Source organism: Pleurodeles waltl, chromosome 7 (genome assembly GCF_031143425.1).
Source record: "Pleurodeles waltl isolate 20211129_DDA chromosome 7, aPleWal1.hap1.20221129, whole genome shotgun sequence".
NCBI lineage: Eukaryota > Metazoa > Chordata > Amphibia > Caudata > Salamandridae > Pleurodeles > Pleurodeles waltl.
This window is the reverse complement of record NC_090446.1, coordinates 866,707,438-866,725,048: the sequence shown is the minus strand read 5'-3', so window position 1 is coordinate 866,725,048 and position 17,611 is coordinate 866,707,438. Positions and strand designations below refer to the sequence as shown.

The 17,611-nt window shown below is 49.3% G+C and overlaps 1 long non-coding RNA gene across 1 annotated transcript in view; it reads left to right on the top strand.

Moving 5' to 3' along the window:
- The window catches only part of LOC138245658 (uncharacterized), a 156,960-nt gene extending 151,014 nt beyond the window's left edge, over nt 1–5,946 (top strand). The window contains exons 5-6 of the long non-coding RNA XR_011194156.1: nt 4,791–4,994; nt 5,630–5,946. This is a non-coding gene — a long non-coding RNA (uncharacterized lncRNA). The remainder of the gene's footprint in view (nt 1–4,790; nt 4,995–5,629) is intronic.
- The last annotated feature ends 11,665 nt before the right edge of the window (nt 5,947–17,611 follow it).

The window sequence follows — 17,611 nt, the reverse complement described above, 5'->3', positions numbered from 1 at the left end:
CTTCGTGTGCCAACAGGGGCTTTTCCCGACAATGCAGACATAATTTACTTCAACCACAATATTTTGTTTAAAATTTAGGAGAGTCGTAATTGACCGATGCATTTTAAAACTGTATTTGAAAGTGCTGAATGCAGGCTATACACAGTGTAGTACAAAGACATGTACCAACATTTACGTAAAGTACAAACAGTATCATTAATTGATTAACCTAAAGACAACTCCGTTGTCCCGGTTTTGCCGGGAAAGCCCTGTTTTTTCAGTATATGCCCTAGCAAATTTCAGCAAACTTAGCACATGTTCAGGTTTTCGGACAGGGTTGACTGAACACGGAGGGAAGAAGGCTTGCACGCATTTTGGTGCAGAACTAGATAGCATCAACTTGCAGAAAGTAAGTTAAGAAACAGATATTTCACTGTGTGCAAAAGCTGCTATTAATTAGACCTGTTGCTCCACTGTGTTTTCTGAGTTAGTGAGCGTTGTTATTCAGGTAATTCTGTACCCATCGGGAAATGCAAATGCGTGCTTTAGTCTACTTCTATGTTTGTGGAATTTCCGGATTTTTTTTCTTCTAAATTTGGCCACCTTCTTCTTCCTTATCATTCATTTGCCAGGCAGTTAGAATCTAAAATATCCCAGTTAACAGTTAACGTTTTTGAATATCTTTTACATATTAAAGATGACATACTCAACCAATAGCTCGTCATCCATCCATATATGATGTGGAAAAAAATATAAGTTCATTCTGCAATTCTGTAAGGCACACACGCTAAGGGAGCCTTGAAGAGACAAATGAGGGGGAGGGAGAAGGACTAAGCATGCTGATTGAATGAAATAATCAATGAAACAATCAATCCATGACTTAGAACAAACACTTCAATAGGATCTTCTTAGGTGCAAATCATCTCGAGGGGCTGAAGTGAATCGTGAGTGAGTGAAACAGATACACAGTTGGATGGGTGGAGTGCGACATAGACACAGACCGAAGGTTAGGTGATTGAGAGAAATTAACACGAGGCAAGAAACCTGCTTATTGAAGAGATGCGCATCCAGTCACAGAGACGTTGGGGCACCCAAATGTACCAGAAGAGAGTGCAGCAAGAGGAAGTCCGTAGGGAGACACCGAACAAGAAAAGTTGACAAAGGCATCGAATGCATGTGCTCGAGACAAACTGCATAGGAGGGAGGTGTAGGGGACTTAGACAAGTCCCAAGCACACACTCAGCATAACACATAAAGGAGTAAAGGTACAGAAATCGTAACAAATAAATCCAAAATAAAACCATAGAAGGCACAATATAGGCACACACAGAGGGCGAGCAAAGGTGGGGGGACTCTCAGACATATATGGGGTAGTGAGGAACAGCACACAAGTGCTAAAGAGTGAGACAGTAGTGCCAACAGCGAAAAAAAATTAACGGAGGGGACTCTGAGGAGGGAAAACTAATGTGCAACTGCATTCATATTTAGTCCTCAAACTGAAAGGCTCTCTGCACTTAAAGCAACATTGAGTCACTAGAGAAGTAGTGAAGCCTGATGAGTGGCTTCACAAAAGAAGAAATACTAGAAAAACAAACCTCCAACAAACTAAAGGATTACAATTATGGGGCCTAACAAGATTTCAACTTGTGAGAATGTAAGCTCAAGCCCCACTCCTTTGTCCACCAACCTTCAACCAGCATTGCCAACAAATGGCCGTCCAGATTGTGCAACTAGTTATTAAAGCCCGGCAAGCCATTAGGAATCCCCATCAATGCAGAAAAGGGTAAAGGATGTCTCAGCCTTGCAGTGGGATTGGCTTATAAATATGAGTCACAGCCAAAAGAGCAGACCCTAAATGTCTGCACACTAAGGAGTCCAACAGAAATGTGTTCACAATAAATGGATCCCACATCCACACACTCACCACTCTAATCAGGAGGGAACTGAGGAGAAGGGGGTTCTATTTTTGGGAGTGTGGGGTGAGCTTAAGCCTACAGTGATGATCACAGTAGTCAGAAAAGCACCAACAGGAAACCATTCTCCTGCTTAACTTCAATACCTACCTCCAGTTTCGGCCCTTGGACCCTCGTACACAAGTGTACACAGCAGCCCCCAACCATGAGTTCACTACTGTTCATTATCACCACAGAAAGTCAAAACAATAAATGAACTGGGATAGTTCCTCAGTGTCCCATCCATGTGTGAGAAAAAGCACTGATCACGCTAGTATACTCAATGTAAAAGTTCAGCCAGACAGCACATCTATACCAAACTTCACTATAAGAGACAGGTGAGGAGAAAGAGACCAGGGAATGCGTATGACTAAGGGAAATTAGCTTTCAAGCATCAAGTACACATCCTTAATAGCACCGCTGTAAAGAGTCAAAGATTAATCTGCATTCATTTATCATGGGCTCAAACGCCTGCAAAATCACACTAACGAAGAAGTATCAGAGACCGAAAATCCAGGGGCATCCAAAATACTACTGGATCAGAGACTCAAAAAGAAGAAAGCGTTCATACACATCGCACAAGCGTGGACAGATGTGAGGTTCTGAAGAAGGAAGACTAGCCTACATGCTGCACATAACGGCGACAGAAATGGACCGACAATTTCAATTCTTAATTTCAGCCAATGACACACGAAGAAACATATTTTAGTACTTACAGCTAAAATTCGATAATTGGTTGGCACATGCTAGAATAACCAAGAATGCAGTGGATGAGTTTATGATGGCAGAAAAGAGGACAAGGTGCCACATCATATTCCAATCAGCAACAGAGAGCCACTCTCCAAAAAACATGTAAGGTTTAGAGCAGACATTTTTCTAAATGAGACCTACAAAGAAGATACAGGAGGTACAAACAACCTATGGGAATTCTGAAGGTATCTCATACCTTTGTGATTGGCTATGCATGAACACAGAGGAAAGAAAAGCCATGAATCGAAGCCTACAGGCGTCCTGACAAAGATCATTTATAGACCATTAGAGCTAGAGTTATCAGGAAGCAAGACAGGGAGTGCTCTAATATCCATTGAAACCAACATCCAGCTGCTCCAAGACTTCTTTCCACCTGCTCTGCGAGAAAATATAACTATGAACTAGATCATTAAGGGCCTAAACAAACTTGTGCTAAAACATCAATGGCTTCCTCTTCATTCTCACATTTCAGATGGAATGTGCTTATCACAAGTTACCAGTGTGACTAGAGAAACAGGAGGTATTGAAGTTGCTATAGGAGGTGCGGAATAAGTCAGGCACCCAATTTCACACAGTGTTTCTGTTTGTTTCAGCTTTGCCACATCACAAAATTCGGCATTTAGAGAAGGCAGCTTCATAGAACATTTGCAGCACTGCAAACTCGTTCAAGTTGTGGTGACTGACAATCAACATTAAGACTATGGTAGTCACCATCTATCAGAGCCCCAACATCTGCCACACCCCACCTCCATCCAACCCTTTCAATAGTCCTTGCAGATAAACCTTAATTCCCTGGAAATTTGTGGGATCCCCTATCTTCCTCTTATTTGATATCTTCAACGGTGTTCCACATTACCCTGCATCTGCATCATCTCTACCCCGCCATACATCTAATGCTACTTCCAGCTGTAAGATGTCTCATACTTAATGGGTGGCTCTTACTGCACCTGGAAATCAATCAGGCACGTTGTTTTACTACCTTTTACCAAGGGGAAGTTTCATGACTTCGGAGGGGAAGGTAAACCTTTACCCTCACCTAGTAAGATGTGTCGACTCTTGCAATCACTTGTTCCTGAAAGATTCCTTAAGATACAAGAAAATCAGAGCACATCATTTATTGTTTTGTGAAACACTGCATGCGTAAAAAAGTTGTGATCCATGTTTACACCAATAGGTCATTAGGGACAGAAATGGACACATTTTTATTTAAAGATAGAAATGTGAAAATTACTGAAATGTCCACCCTCATGTTACAATTATGGAAAACCGAAGCAATAGCTTCTTCCTGGTAGCACAGTACCACTATGGCAAAACAAAACAGGAAGTCAGTATTGGTTCAAGAAAAAAAGAAGTGTGTTGAAAGTTTAGTTTATGTTTGCATCCACCCTCAATAGTGCTAGATAGCTAAGGAATTATATAGGGCAGTGTCAGGATGTGTCACCGGATGGGCTTACTTCTACACTCCAGTCCTCTGCGACATACTACAGTGAATCTCCTGACCATGTGGGTCTTCAGAACAAGTAGAGAATGGAGGGGTGCACAAAGTGTGAGATCCACGTGGACAGAGGACTCGATTCTAAGAGGGATGCCCTACACTAAACACCTAAGCAAAGTTGAGAGAGATTGCATGTTTCATGGTGCCTCAGAGCTCTACAAATCTTTTAAATGGCGGTAACCATCTTGAATGCTCATTGACCATAGCGTCCTTGTTAGGCAATTAATCAGTTTTCATGTTCGTAAATAATGCTATTTTGATATTGATTAGAATAAGCATACATTTATCTGAGTGTGTAGGTGAACCACACGATATTAATGAATGCTTTCCGTGCTACAGTTATCAGCAGTTACATTGAATACAGCCAGATCCCCAGAGGCAATTGTATGATATGAATAGTAGGTCTTTTAGCAAAAAATATAAAAAGTAGAATGTTGTTCAAAGGTACCACAGCTACCTTAATTATACTGCAATTTAGGGGAAATATCGAGATTCATTGCAGAACAGAAAGTGGGAATTGTAGAAATTGTCAACAGGATCTTCAGATATAATGTCAGAAGTTAGGTGCGAACGTCGACACCATAACAACACTAAAAGTTTTCTCTTGTCTTTAGATATCAATGCTCCTGCAGTGGAGGTCAAGCCCACCAGTGCAAACAAGCAGTGTGATGACATCCAGTATTTATCCAGTATTTCTCTCTCTTGCCCCACATTTTCTGCCGGGACTACTTTTAGGCTACAGTTTGTAGCTTAAGATTGGCTGTGGGTTTGGAGAAGTGAGGAAGCTCCCATCGAACCTGATGGATCTGGATTGCAAGGTTAGTCATTTTGCTTTAACCGGCATAGACAACGCTACAAGAGAAACATACATTTGTTTTTTATATGGACTTCATTAGCTTCTCTTTCACATAAAATGAAAATGAATGGTTGCTTGCAGTTGTAATGCTAAATGCAAACAGAAATACACATTTCTAAAATATAAAGTCAGTCATCCTTTGGCACGAAATTCAGAAGACATCATAAGAAAGGTTACAAAATGTCTGAGCTTTAGCCAGCTATGAATACAGTCACGACAATCAGACTTTCATATTGTCTCAAAGACAAGGAAGGCACTCACAATACATTCTAGATGAAGTTGGCTATGCATGTTTAGCAAAATTACAAACTCGAGTAGTAGTGAATGAAAAAATACAAGTAAGAGGATGTCTACCTACTTGGTTGTAATTAATCTGAAAATATTTTTATAAAAAAGAAGTGACTCACAATTTTAAAAGGGAAAAGCTCTATGGGAGGGGAGTATTAGTGGATATCCTCAAAGATTACACAAGGGTTTTGTAAGCAAAGGCTCCAGGAATTATTGCTTCTTTCAAGACATTTATTTTGATTTATTTAAGATGAGGTAAAATATAGAATTTTTGCATGAATGAATTAGTTATTTAATGTGGATTTATAGGGTCCAACAGAGACTTCTGAAGGTGTACGAGTGCATACGATTTCTGAAGCAAAAGAGATGCACCTATGGACAAGCAACTCAAACTAAGCAAAGAATGGTAGTGAAAGAGGAACCCAGATCCAGGTGTGTTTGCCTTAAACAGTGTCACTGTTAACGCTGAGTTCATTAATGAATATTCATGTGTTTTGAGTGTTGAATTTGCATAGAAAATGTATTAACTTAGAAAAAAATAATGCACGCAGTTGATGCACCCACGTGAGTGGGCGCCAGTGTTCACGATGTGTACTTCTTAGTGGCTTGCTAATATAAAATGTTGAGCTTATGTTTGATTAGTGTAGTAATATGTTATATTAAGGGTTATGGGCCTGATTCTAACTTTGGAGGACGGTGTTAAACCGTCCCAAAAGTGGCGGATATACCACCTACCGTATTACGAGTTCCATAGGATATAATGGACTCGTAATACGGTAGGTGGTATATCCGCCACTTTTGGGACGGTTTAACACCGTCCTCCAAAGTTAGAATCAGGCCCTATGTATTATGTATTAGCTCTATTAACTGTGGGTCTTAACATAGCGGGGTCTTGGCCTGGTTGCACGGCCTCATGTCATGGTGCATTTCTTAGGCATTTTATAAAATGGATGCTTAAAGAATTAAATTGTGATTTTCCTCTGTACTGACCATGTGCTCGTAGCTGAAGTTTGTTCTCATGAGAATCTGCTCACTAGAAGATGCTGTACTAGCTAGGGATACAATGTTTAATGTAGTATGTGTAAGACTGACCTTCCCAGGAGAGGACAATGGATGCACTGACTGGAGTATAATCTGCAACAAAATTGATAGGTGGCAAGCCGAATGATGGGAACAGGAGAAGAGGAGCCAATCATCGACAGGTGAACCATGGAGTAGTAAAACTTTAGATTAGGGGTTTTATTTTCATTGGACTAAGTGTAAGCATGCAAATCTTTTGACCAACAAGGACGTGGGAAGTAGTTTTAGGAAATCTAACTTAGCCAGACTGCACCGAGAGGAGCCAGACTGCACCGAGAGGAGGAGAGCCCTTTTCTCCCCATTCTTTCTTGAGAGTTTAGCTATTCTTTTCTGAACTGCTTAAAGAGACTTTGGGGGTCATTACAACATTGGCGGTAAATGCCGCTTACCGCCGTGCAGAAGACACCGCTGCGGCCGTGGAAATCCGCCACAGCTATTATGACCCCAGTTCAGAAACCGCCAAAATGTTGACACCCACACAAGTCCGCCACACCAAAGGTCAGTGATAAACTGGCGATAACAAAACCTCCACCGTCACACCAACAGGAATACGCCCACACTATCATGACCCACGAATCCACGCGTCGGTCTTTCAACCGCGGTATTCCATTTGCGGTACACACTGCCGCGCTCCAAATACACACACATTTACAAAACACAACCACATTGGACAAATCGAAATACACACACCTGATACACATACACATACACACACCACTCCCACACACTCAATACAATATAAAACACACACCCACATCACCCACAAACCCTTACGACAAAAATTGAGAACGAAGCACAGAGAGAGACACCACCATCAACAAACTAGCATCCACAGGCACACACAAACACATCCCCTCACACATCACAACACACACCACCTCACTCATCATCCACACCACACCATGGCAGCGCAAAGACACCCCAAGTTCTCTGAGGAGGAGCTCAGGGTCATGGTAGAGGAAATCATCCGGGTAGAGCCACAGCTATTCGGATCACAGGTGCAGCACACCTCCATTGCTAGGTAGATGGAGCTAAGGCGCAGAATTGTGGACAGGGTCAACGCAGTGGGACAGCACCCAAGAACATGGGTAGACATCAGGAAGAGGTGGAACGACCTACGGGGGAAGGTGTGTTCCGTGGTCTCAAGACACCACATCGCGGTTCAGAGGACTGGCGGCGGACCCCCACCTCCTCCCCCACAACTAACAACATGGGAGGAGCAGGTCTTGGCTATACTGCATCCTGAGGGCCTTGCAGGAGTAGCAGGAGGAGTGGACTCTGGTAAGTCAAATCTTACATCCCCCACCCTACCTGCATGCTATCACATACCCCCACCCTCACCCCCATCGCTCCAACACCTCACATATGTCTCACTATCACAAACCACCCATCCCAACACCAAGCCCTGCATGCAACACCAAAGCATGGACACCCATCACCAAAGCATGTCCACTACAGATACCCACACAGATCCCCAAACCAAATATCACACAAGGTCCTAGACAAGAATGTAAGCACTGGGGTACAGGGTCATCCACCCATTGCACACAATGGCACACACAGATGCAATAATCATGCCTTTACACCCCTGCAGGACCCCTAGCCAACGTCACCGGACAGAAGGTTCCAGACATGTCTACCCCCCGCAGAAGAGGCCCACAGTGATGACAGCAGCTCTGTCCAACTGGATCTAGATGATCAGCCCGGCCCATCTGGGACCACGGGACAGTCAGTTCCCCACACACTGGCACATGCCACCACAGAGCCTCCCCCCTCAGGAAACACCAGCACAGCACCCACCCAGCGGGCCCATCCCTCTGTCCCCAGGACACGTCAAGCAGCAGTGTGACCACCACTACAGGGAACCCAGGCAAACCCACCACCCCAAGAAAATTAGGGACCTGGGGGCAGTGGCAGTGGGCACACGGTTCAGGGGACAGAGGAACAGGGAAACAGGGGAACTGGAAGGACAGCTGTGTGACAGGGGGAGGACAGGCCCAGGGAACCCACTCTCCACGAGGCCCTCTCCAACATCATGGGAGCGTACCATCATTACCAGGAGACGATGGCAACGGTACTGGCCAAGTTTCAGGAGATCCAGCGGCTGCAGGAGGAACAGTATTGGGGGATCAGGGAGGAACTCAAGTCCATCAACACCACCCTGGTCACCATTGTAGGGGTGCTAAAGGACCTTGTGAACACCAGGAGGGACACTGTGGCACAACAAGGGGCCCCTGACACTAGCCTCGATGATGAACTGCCCACCACCTCCGCCGGCGCTAGTGGACAGGAGGCACCGCCACAGGACCACGACACCAGCACCCCACCCCCTGCAGATGGAGAACCACCCCACAAACGGTCCCTGAGATCCAGGACATAGACAGAGAACAATGCCAAGACCCCCGCAAATTGCCCTAACTCCACTTCCTATGCCCCTTTGGACAATGCACCTGTGAGACAAATAACTGGACTCTGCCATGGACATTCCTCCACCGTCACCCCTGACCATTTTCCAACCCCCTCCACTAATTTGCACTGAAATAAACACCCTTGAATCACAAAACAATCTGGAGTCAGTCTATGCTTTCACAAATGTGTATTTGAAATAACTAAGGAAAATAGCAATGTCCATTGTATTGTCAACATATCTATGTCACACAGCTCTAGTCCATGAGGTAACATAGCAGAGGTCACACAGTGGGACCCACATCTGTGAAATGGAAAGGCAAACTGACAGGTCAGGGTCCATACACTGGGTGAAAGTGACAGACATAGGAAAGGTCTAACAATTGTATGAGACGTAGGTGGCAGTGATGTCTTCTTACCTGTGTCTCACTGGAAGTATTGCTGGATAACATTGTTTCTGTTGTCGATATCCTCTTCTTCTGCCTCCTCTTCTTCACTGTCCACAGGCTCCACAGCTGCCACAAGACCTCCTTCTGGACCATCCTCCTGCAGAAAAGGCACCTGTAGTCGCAAAGCCAGGTTGTGCAGCATACAGCAGGCCACGATGATCTGGCACACCTTTTTTGGTGAGTAGTAGAGAGAACCACCTGTCATATGGAGGCACCGGTACCTGGCCTTCAGGAGGCCGAAGGTCCTTTCGATCACTCTCCTAGTTCGCCCATGTGCCTCATTGTAGCGTTCCTCTGCCCTTGTCCTGGGATTTCTCACTGGGGTCAGTAGCCATGACAGGTTGGGGTAACCAGAGTCACTTGCAAATGTCGAGGGACAACTGTTAGACACACACTAACCCATAGGGACAACCCCAGACCCAGACAACTATTCACACGGTAGAGGGTCCTTGTCCTCACCTATTAGCCACACACAGGGGGTCATTCCGACCCTGGCGGTCCATGACCGCCATGGCGGAGGGCGGCGGAAGCACCGCCAACAGGCTGGCGGTGCTTACCGCCGCGGTCAGAAAAGGGGAACCGGCGGTTTCCCGCCGGTTTTCCCCTGGCCCAGGGAATCCGCCATGGCGGCGCTGCTTGCAGCACCGCCATGGGGATTCCGACCCCCTTCCCGCCAGCCTGTTTCTGGCGGTGTCCACCGCCAGAACCAGGATGGCGGGAACGGGTGCCATGGGCCCCTGGGGGCCCCTGCACTGCCCATGCCACTGGCATGGGCAGTGCAGGGGCCCCCTAACAGGGCCCCACAAAGATTTTCACTGTCTGCTTTGCAGACAGTGAAAATCGCGACGGGTGCCACTGCACCCGTCGCACCCCTGCAACTCCGCCGGCTCCATTCCGTGCCGGCTTCCTCGTTGCAGGGGCTTTCCCGCTGGGCCGGCGGACGGCCTTTTGGCAGTCGCCCGCCGGCCCAGCGGGAAAGTTGGAATGACAGCCGCGGTCTTTTGACCGCGGTGCGGTCATTCGGCGGTAACCGCATGGCGGGCGGCGACCGCCGCCCTCCGCGGTCAGAATGACCGCCACAGTGCCTCTGGAGTTGCCCCATCACATAAGGGATGCTGCTATTCCTCAAAATGTAAGCGTCATGCACTGAGCCTGGAAACTTGGCGTTCACATGGGAGATGTACTGTTCGGCCAAACACCCATCTGCACATTCATTGAATGGTAGCTCTTCCTGTTTCTGTACACCTGTTCACTCCTGCAGGGGTTACCAAAGCCACATGTGTCCCATCAATGGCACCTATGATGTTGGGGATATGTCTCAGGGCATAGAAGTCACCTTTCACTGTGGGCAAATCCTCCACCTGAGGGAAAACAATGTAGCTGCGCATGTGTTTCAGCAGGGCAGACAACACTCTGGACAACACGTTTGAGAACATAGGCTGGGACATCCCTGATGCAATGGCCACTGTTGTTTGAAAAGACCCACTTGCCAGGAAATGGAGTACTGACAGGACCTGCAGTAGAGGGGGGATTCCTGTGGGATGGCGGACAGCTGAAATCAGGTCTGGCTCCAACTGGGCACACAGTTCCTGGATTGTGGCACAATCAAGTCTGTAAGTGATAATTATGTGTCTGTCTTCCATTGTCGACAGGTCCTCCAGCGGTCTGTACACCGGAGGATGCCGCCATCTCCTCATCTGCCCCAGCGGACGTGCCCTGTGGAGGAGAACAGCGAGCACAGAGTCAGCCAACACTGAGGTATTAGAAAAATAATTTATTGCACACATTTGTCAATCCACTATGTGCCTGTCACTGTGTGTATGCAAGGCCTAGATATGTGTGACGCATTTAAAAATAAAGCCATGTGGCCACCTGAAATGGCGGCTGCCTGACCTGTAATGTGGGGAAAGGGGATATGATGTAACTGCCCTGGCGTTGTACACCGTCGTGGTAGGCGGTCGAAGACCGCAGCGCAATCCTGCCCCTATGGGTCCCAGGAGCCAATGACGATGTACGCCGGCGGTGACGGTACGCACCGCCGCGGACGTGACCGCCATTTTCTGTCTGTTCACTCACTTGATACCTGACCTTCGACAGAAGAGGATCTACACTGCAAGTGAAAATGAAATGAAATGAAATGAAAAGGGGATTTATAAAGCGCAACTGCTGCCATAAGGCGTCCAAGCGCTAAGTAGAAAAAACCGGTTCACTGAGGGAGTCAATGGGGAATTAGCTCCTGAACAGGAAAGTTTTTAATTCCTTGCGGAAGGAAGGGAGGATGGGATTGGATCTAAGGGATAGGGGAAGTGAATTCCATAATTTGGCGGCGTTGAGGGTGAATGCCCTGCCTCCTGCTCTTGACCTCTTAATTCTAGGTACGGTGGCTAGAAATGCGTTGGATGAGCGCAGCATTTTCCCGGGGAGATAGGGAGTGAGAAGAGAATGATTGATCTCTGGGTTTGCTCTGTGAAATGCTTGATGGGATATGCATAGGGCTTTGTATTTTATTCTATCCCTCACCGGGAGCCAATGGAGTGATCGAATTCCCATTTTGGCAGATTCTCTTCTCGGTATCTTAAGTAGCGTACGTGCAGCACAGTTTGGGATTCGCTGTAGTTTTTGCAGCACGAATTCAGGGGATCCCAGATAGAGAGCGTTGTTGAAGTCTATCCGGGACTGGATGAGGCCCTGAATAACCACCTGTTGGGCTTCGAAAGGTAGGAGAGGCAAAATTTTCTTCAGCATCCGGATGATGCCGAAACAAGTTGCTGAAGTTTTAGTGGCCTGGGTGTTCAGAGTGAGTGAGTTGTCAAGCCACACTCCCAGGCTTTTAATATTCTCCTTCGGAGTAGGTGGAGGGCCTAAACTAGGGGGCCATAGCCGGTCGAAGTCAGTGAGGGTGGAGGGGCCGAGGAGCATGACCTCGGTTTTATCCCTGTTTAATTTTAATGAGGATGCTGTCATCGATTTCCTCACCTCTTCCATGCAGGCCGCCAGATTGTCCCGAGGGGACCCGCTGTTCTTCTGTGCCAGGGAGACCACCAGCTGGGTGTCGTCCGCATAAGAAATGATTTTAATACCATATTGGCGGACAACCCCAGCCAGCGGTCTCATGTACACATTGAACAGCGTGGGGCTAAGAAAGGAGCCCTGGGGCACCCCACAATCCAGGGATCTACTGGTGGAGCAGGAGTCGCCATCGAAGACCTGAAAAGTCCTTCCGCTCAAAAAGGAGCTCAGCCAGTCAAGGGCGGCCCCGGCGAGTCCCAGATGAGATAGCCGGCAAAGAAGAGTTTTGTTGCAGACAGTGTCGAACGCGGCGCTTAAGTCCAGGAGGACCACTGCCACTGATTCCCCCTGATCCAGGATCCTCCTGGATTCCTCCGTCACGGCTAGGAGGGCTGTTTCTCTGCCGTGTTTGGGACGGAATCTGGTCTGGGTGGAATCCAGAAGCTGGTTCTCTTCAAGGAATTTAGTGAGGTGAATGTTAATATGTTTCTCCAAAATTTTGGCTATCCAGGGTAGCAGGGAGATGGGACGATAGTTATTTGGGTCATTCGGGTTGAAGGTAGGTTTTTTGAGTAGTGCTCTCACCATCGCCTGTTTCCAGGTTGGGGGCACTACGCCCTTTAATATAGAACCGTTGAGGAATTCCAAGATAGTGGGGAAAATGATTTGGCTAACCATGTTCATCATACGGGGGGGTACAGGGTCACGGGGGAGCCAGACTTTATTTGTGAGGCCAGGGATTGAAGTGAGTCTGAGTCCATTAGGGGGAATTTGTTTAGCATTGCTTGCGCGGTGGATTCATTCAGCGTAGGAGAACAAGGTTCAGTGGCTATGGGTTCAGGTACAGGGGTTGAGAATGACAAATATATTTTATTTATTTTTTGGTAAAAAAATTCAGCTAACTCGTTGCATCTATCTGTGGGGTTTTCGGCTGGAGCGGCCGGAGCGGAGATCTTGGAAAGGCTCTTAACTATTTGATAGATTTCTTTTGGTTTGGACTTGGCGGACATAATCTTCTCTCTAAAGTAGATGGATTGGGCTATATTAATTTCCAGTTTATAGGTCCTAATGGCTTCTCTATACCTGATTTTTTCGACGGGGTCGTATCCCATGCGCCATTTTCTTTCAGATTGTCTACACTGCTGTTTTTTCTTCCTAAGCTTGTCTGAATACCACGGAGCGGTTGCTTGTGCTCTTTTTAGAATGGTTCTCCTCATGGGGAGAATGGAATTGATGGAGTCCTCGATCCATTTGTGGACTTTGCTATTGTCAAGTATGGGGTCTTGGGATAGAGACGGCTTTGTGTCAGATAATAGATTTGACCATTGTACCAGTGGAAGCTTAGACCATTTCCTCATTTTACGTGGTGTAGGAAAGTCCTGCTGTGACCTGTGTCTGGAAGCGACAATGGCTCATGGGTCTGGGGAATGGGCCCCTGCCTTCACTTCGGAGGAGTTGGAGAAGTTAGTGGATGGGGTCCTCCCCCAGGACACGCTACTCTACGGTCCTCCAGACAAACAGGTGAGTACACTGTGAGCATGCTGTACGGGCAATGCCTGTTTGGAGTCTTGTGGATGGAAGATACGGGAGGGGGACTGAGGCCTGCGTGAGTGGACAGTGAGTGCATGTGCGTCAGGGCAAGGGTGGGAACGTGGGCCAATGACTGTGACGGTCCGGATGGTTATAGATCACCCTTTTCTCCTGTACTATTCATCTAGGTCAGCGCCCACCAAAAGAAGGATATTTGGCGTGCCATCGCTAAAAGGACGTCCGGACCCTGGGGGTCCACCACAGATGGAGCACTCATTGCCAGAAAAGATGGGAGGACATTCGCCGCTGGAGCAAGAAGACGGCGGAGGCCCAGCTGGGGATGGCCTCCCAACGTGGGAGGGGTGCCCGTTGCACCATGACCCCCCTGATGTTCCGGATCCTGGCGGTGACGTATCCGGAGTTGGATGGGCGCTTGAGGGCATCACAGCAGCCACAAGGGGGTGAGTACAGACACATCCATCTGACTCTGCGCGCATTAGGAGGTGTCTGGGTGGGGGAGGTGGGCAGTGGGTTACCGTAGGCCAGGGTGAGCTTTGTAGGCAAGGACCCTTTGTGAGGCAGGCTATGTGGCATCCCAACCCCACCAGTGGTAAGAGCCATCTACACCTAGTCAGGCTCCTGTGACTTCCATGTGTGCAGCAATCGGGCACAGGCCTTGTACCCCATGTCCCTGTGATTAAATAGGGAACTCTAAGTGCATGGCGTAGTGCAGAGGGCTGCATTGTCTGTAGTGTCCGCCAACTGTAGCCGTATTGCATGCACTGAACATGTCTTTCTTCTTTCTTCCCCACCCTTTTTGTGGTCTCCCTGTTCTTGTGTACATTAACATCATCAGGTGGAGGAGCAGTGCCGCCGTAGCAGGAGGGAGCTGCATCCCACATGGCCCTGGAGAGCGAGACAACAGAGTCTGAAGTCACCAGTGGGACGCTGTGCGAGGGGACCTCCACGGCAGAGACCAGCGACACGGACTCCTCCTCTGATGGGAGTTCCCTTGCGGTGGCGGGCCCCTCTGTGCCCACCGCATCTACAGCCGCCACCCCCCCTACCAGCACCGCCCTCCCAGCAGCCCCCTCAGCATGTGTCCTGTGGCCGCTCACCCAGGAGGCTATTGACCTCCTGAGATCCCTCACTGTTGGGCAGTCTACCATTCTGAATGCCATCCAGGGTGTAGAGAGGCATTTGCAACAAACAAATGCATACCTGGAGGGCATTCATGCTGGTCAGGCAGCCCAACAGCGAGCATTTCAGGCTCTGGCCTCAGCACTGATGGCAGCCATTGTCCCTGTGTCCAGCCTCCCCCCCTCCAACCTCCTCCACCCGACCCAATCCCCTGTACCTCAGCCTATCCCAAGCACACCATCACACCAGCATACAAACATCTCAACACACAAGGGTGGCTCAGGCAAACATAAGCACCACACATCCCACAGGCACTCACAAAAGCACCATACCCATGCAGACATACCAACATCCACTGCCTCTACTGTGTCCCCCTCCTCCACGTCTCCCTTCTCCCTCCCTGTCTCATCTCCACTCACACCTGCATGCACTACATCTTTAGCCACTACCTCCATCACCACACACCGCTCACGTGCACTCACCACCCCACTACCATTCACACATCCCCTGTGTCCTCTCCCACCTTGTCTGTGCCCCCTCCTCCCAAAGTACACAAACGCAGTCACACACCCACCCAACAGCCATCCACCTTACAACAGCCTCCAGCCCATGCACCTTCACCCCAAGTCAGCAAACGTACACCTCCTAGATCCACTACCTCTTCCTCCACTCCCAAACCCCCTCCATCTACCCGTCCCAGTGTGTCTAAAAAGCTTTTCCTATCAAATGTTGACCTCTTCCCTACACCTCCCCCCGTCCGTCCCCTAGGGCCCGCCTTTCCAGGTCCCAACCCAGCACCTCAGCCACCACATCACCGGGTACAGTGGTGCCAGCAATAGCGGGATTTTGGAGTGCGCCAAGCAACAGGGCTGCCAGTGTCCTAAGGAGCGAGGGCAAGGACATTCCCCCACCTCCAAAACAGAAAAAGTTGCCCACATCCCGGAGGGAGAAAGCCAGAACACCTGCCACCAAGGGCTCAGGCAAAACTAAAGTGGAAAGTGGCAAGACAGCTGCGCCACCATCCAAGGTGGGGAAGGGTCAAAAATCAAAGGCAGGTCCACGTCGACGCCAACCTGCACGGCGGACAAGACCGCTACCAGCACCGCCACCTGCACCGCCGCCAGCACTGCAGACACGGAGCCCTTCACCAGCACCACAGACACTGAGCCATTCACCAGCACCGCAGACACTGAGCCCTTCACCAGCACCACAGTCAGTGAGCCCGCCACCAGCACCGCCGCTACTGACACCGCCACCAGCACCGCAGTCAGTGAGGCCGCCACCAGCACCGCAGTCAGTGAGCCCGCCACCAGCATAGCATCCACAAAGACCGCCGCCAGCACCGTTTCCACAGAGCCCGCCACCAGCACCGATGCCACAGAGCCCGCCGCCAGCACCGATGCCTCAGAGTCCACCGCAAGCACCGCCGCTACTGACACCGCCGCCAGCACCGCCGCTACTGACACAGCCGCCAGCACTGCCAGCAGGCCCCAGACATTCTGAGCCAGTGGCACCACCGCAGACATGGCTGCCATCCCCAGTGGTCAGTCGTACGAGGCTGGTGGTCAGTTCCAGGAGCCTGGCCAGCTTCCATGTTGCACCACCGTCAGTGGAGTGTCACATCCACTACCTCAGTCCTTGGCAGGATGAAGCACTCTGGGGACAAAGCCCCCTCCAGAACCAGTGGAAAAAGGCATCCACTACCTCAGTCCTTGGCAGGATGAAGCACTCTGGGCACAAAGCCCCCTCCAGAACCAGTGGAGAAAGGCATCCACTACCTGAGTCCTTGGCAGGATGAAGCACTCTGGGCACAAAGCCCCCTCCAGAACCAGTGGAGAAAGGCATCCACTACCTCAGTCCTTGGCAGGATGAAGCACTCTGGGCACAAAGCCCCCTCCAGAACCAGTGGAGTATCACATCCACTACCTCAGTCCTTGGCAGGATGAAGCACACTCTGGGCACAAAGCCCCCTCCAGAACCAGTGGAGAAAGGCATCCACTACCTCAGTCCTTGGCAGGATGAAGCACTCTGGGCACAAAGCCCCCTCCAGAACCAGTGGAGAAAGGCATCCACTACCTCAGTCCTTGGCAAGATGAAGCAATCTGGCTACAAACCCCCCTCCAAATCCAGTGGAGAAAGGCAGCCACTACCTCAGTCCTTGGCAGGATGAAGCACTCTGGGCACAAAGCCCCCTCCAGAACCAGTGGAGAATGGCATCCACTTCCTCAGTCCTTGGCAGGATGAAGCACTCTGTGCACAAGGCCCCCGCCAGAACCAGTGGAGAAAGGCATCCACTTGAGAGACTGTGGCTTTGCACTTCCCAGGATAAAGCAGTGGGTAACCCACGCACTGAAAAGACTTGAGAGACTGTGGCTTTGCACTCCCCAGGATAAAGCAGTGGGCAACCCACCCACTGAAAAGACTTGAGAGACTGTGGCTTTGCACTCCCCAGGATAAAGCAGTGGGCAACCCACCCACTGAAAAGACTTGAGAGACTGTGGCTTTGCACTCCCCAGGATAAAGCAGTGGGCAACCCACCCACTGAAAAGACGTGTAAGACTGTGGCTTTGCACTCCCCAAGATACATCAATGGGCATGGAGCCCCCTCGTGGAGCTGGCGTCGTGCACTCATCCGGCTGAGGTGCCCCCCCTTCCCTTCTCCCTGAGGTGCCTGTTT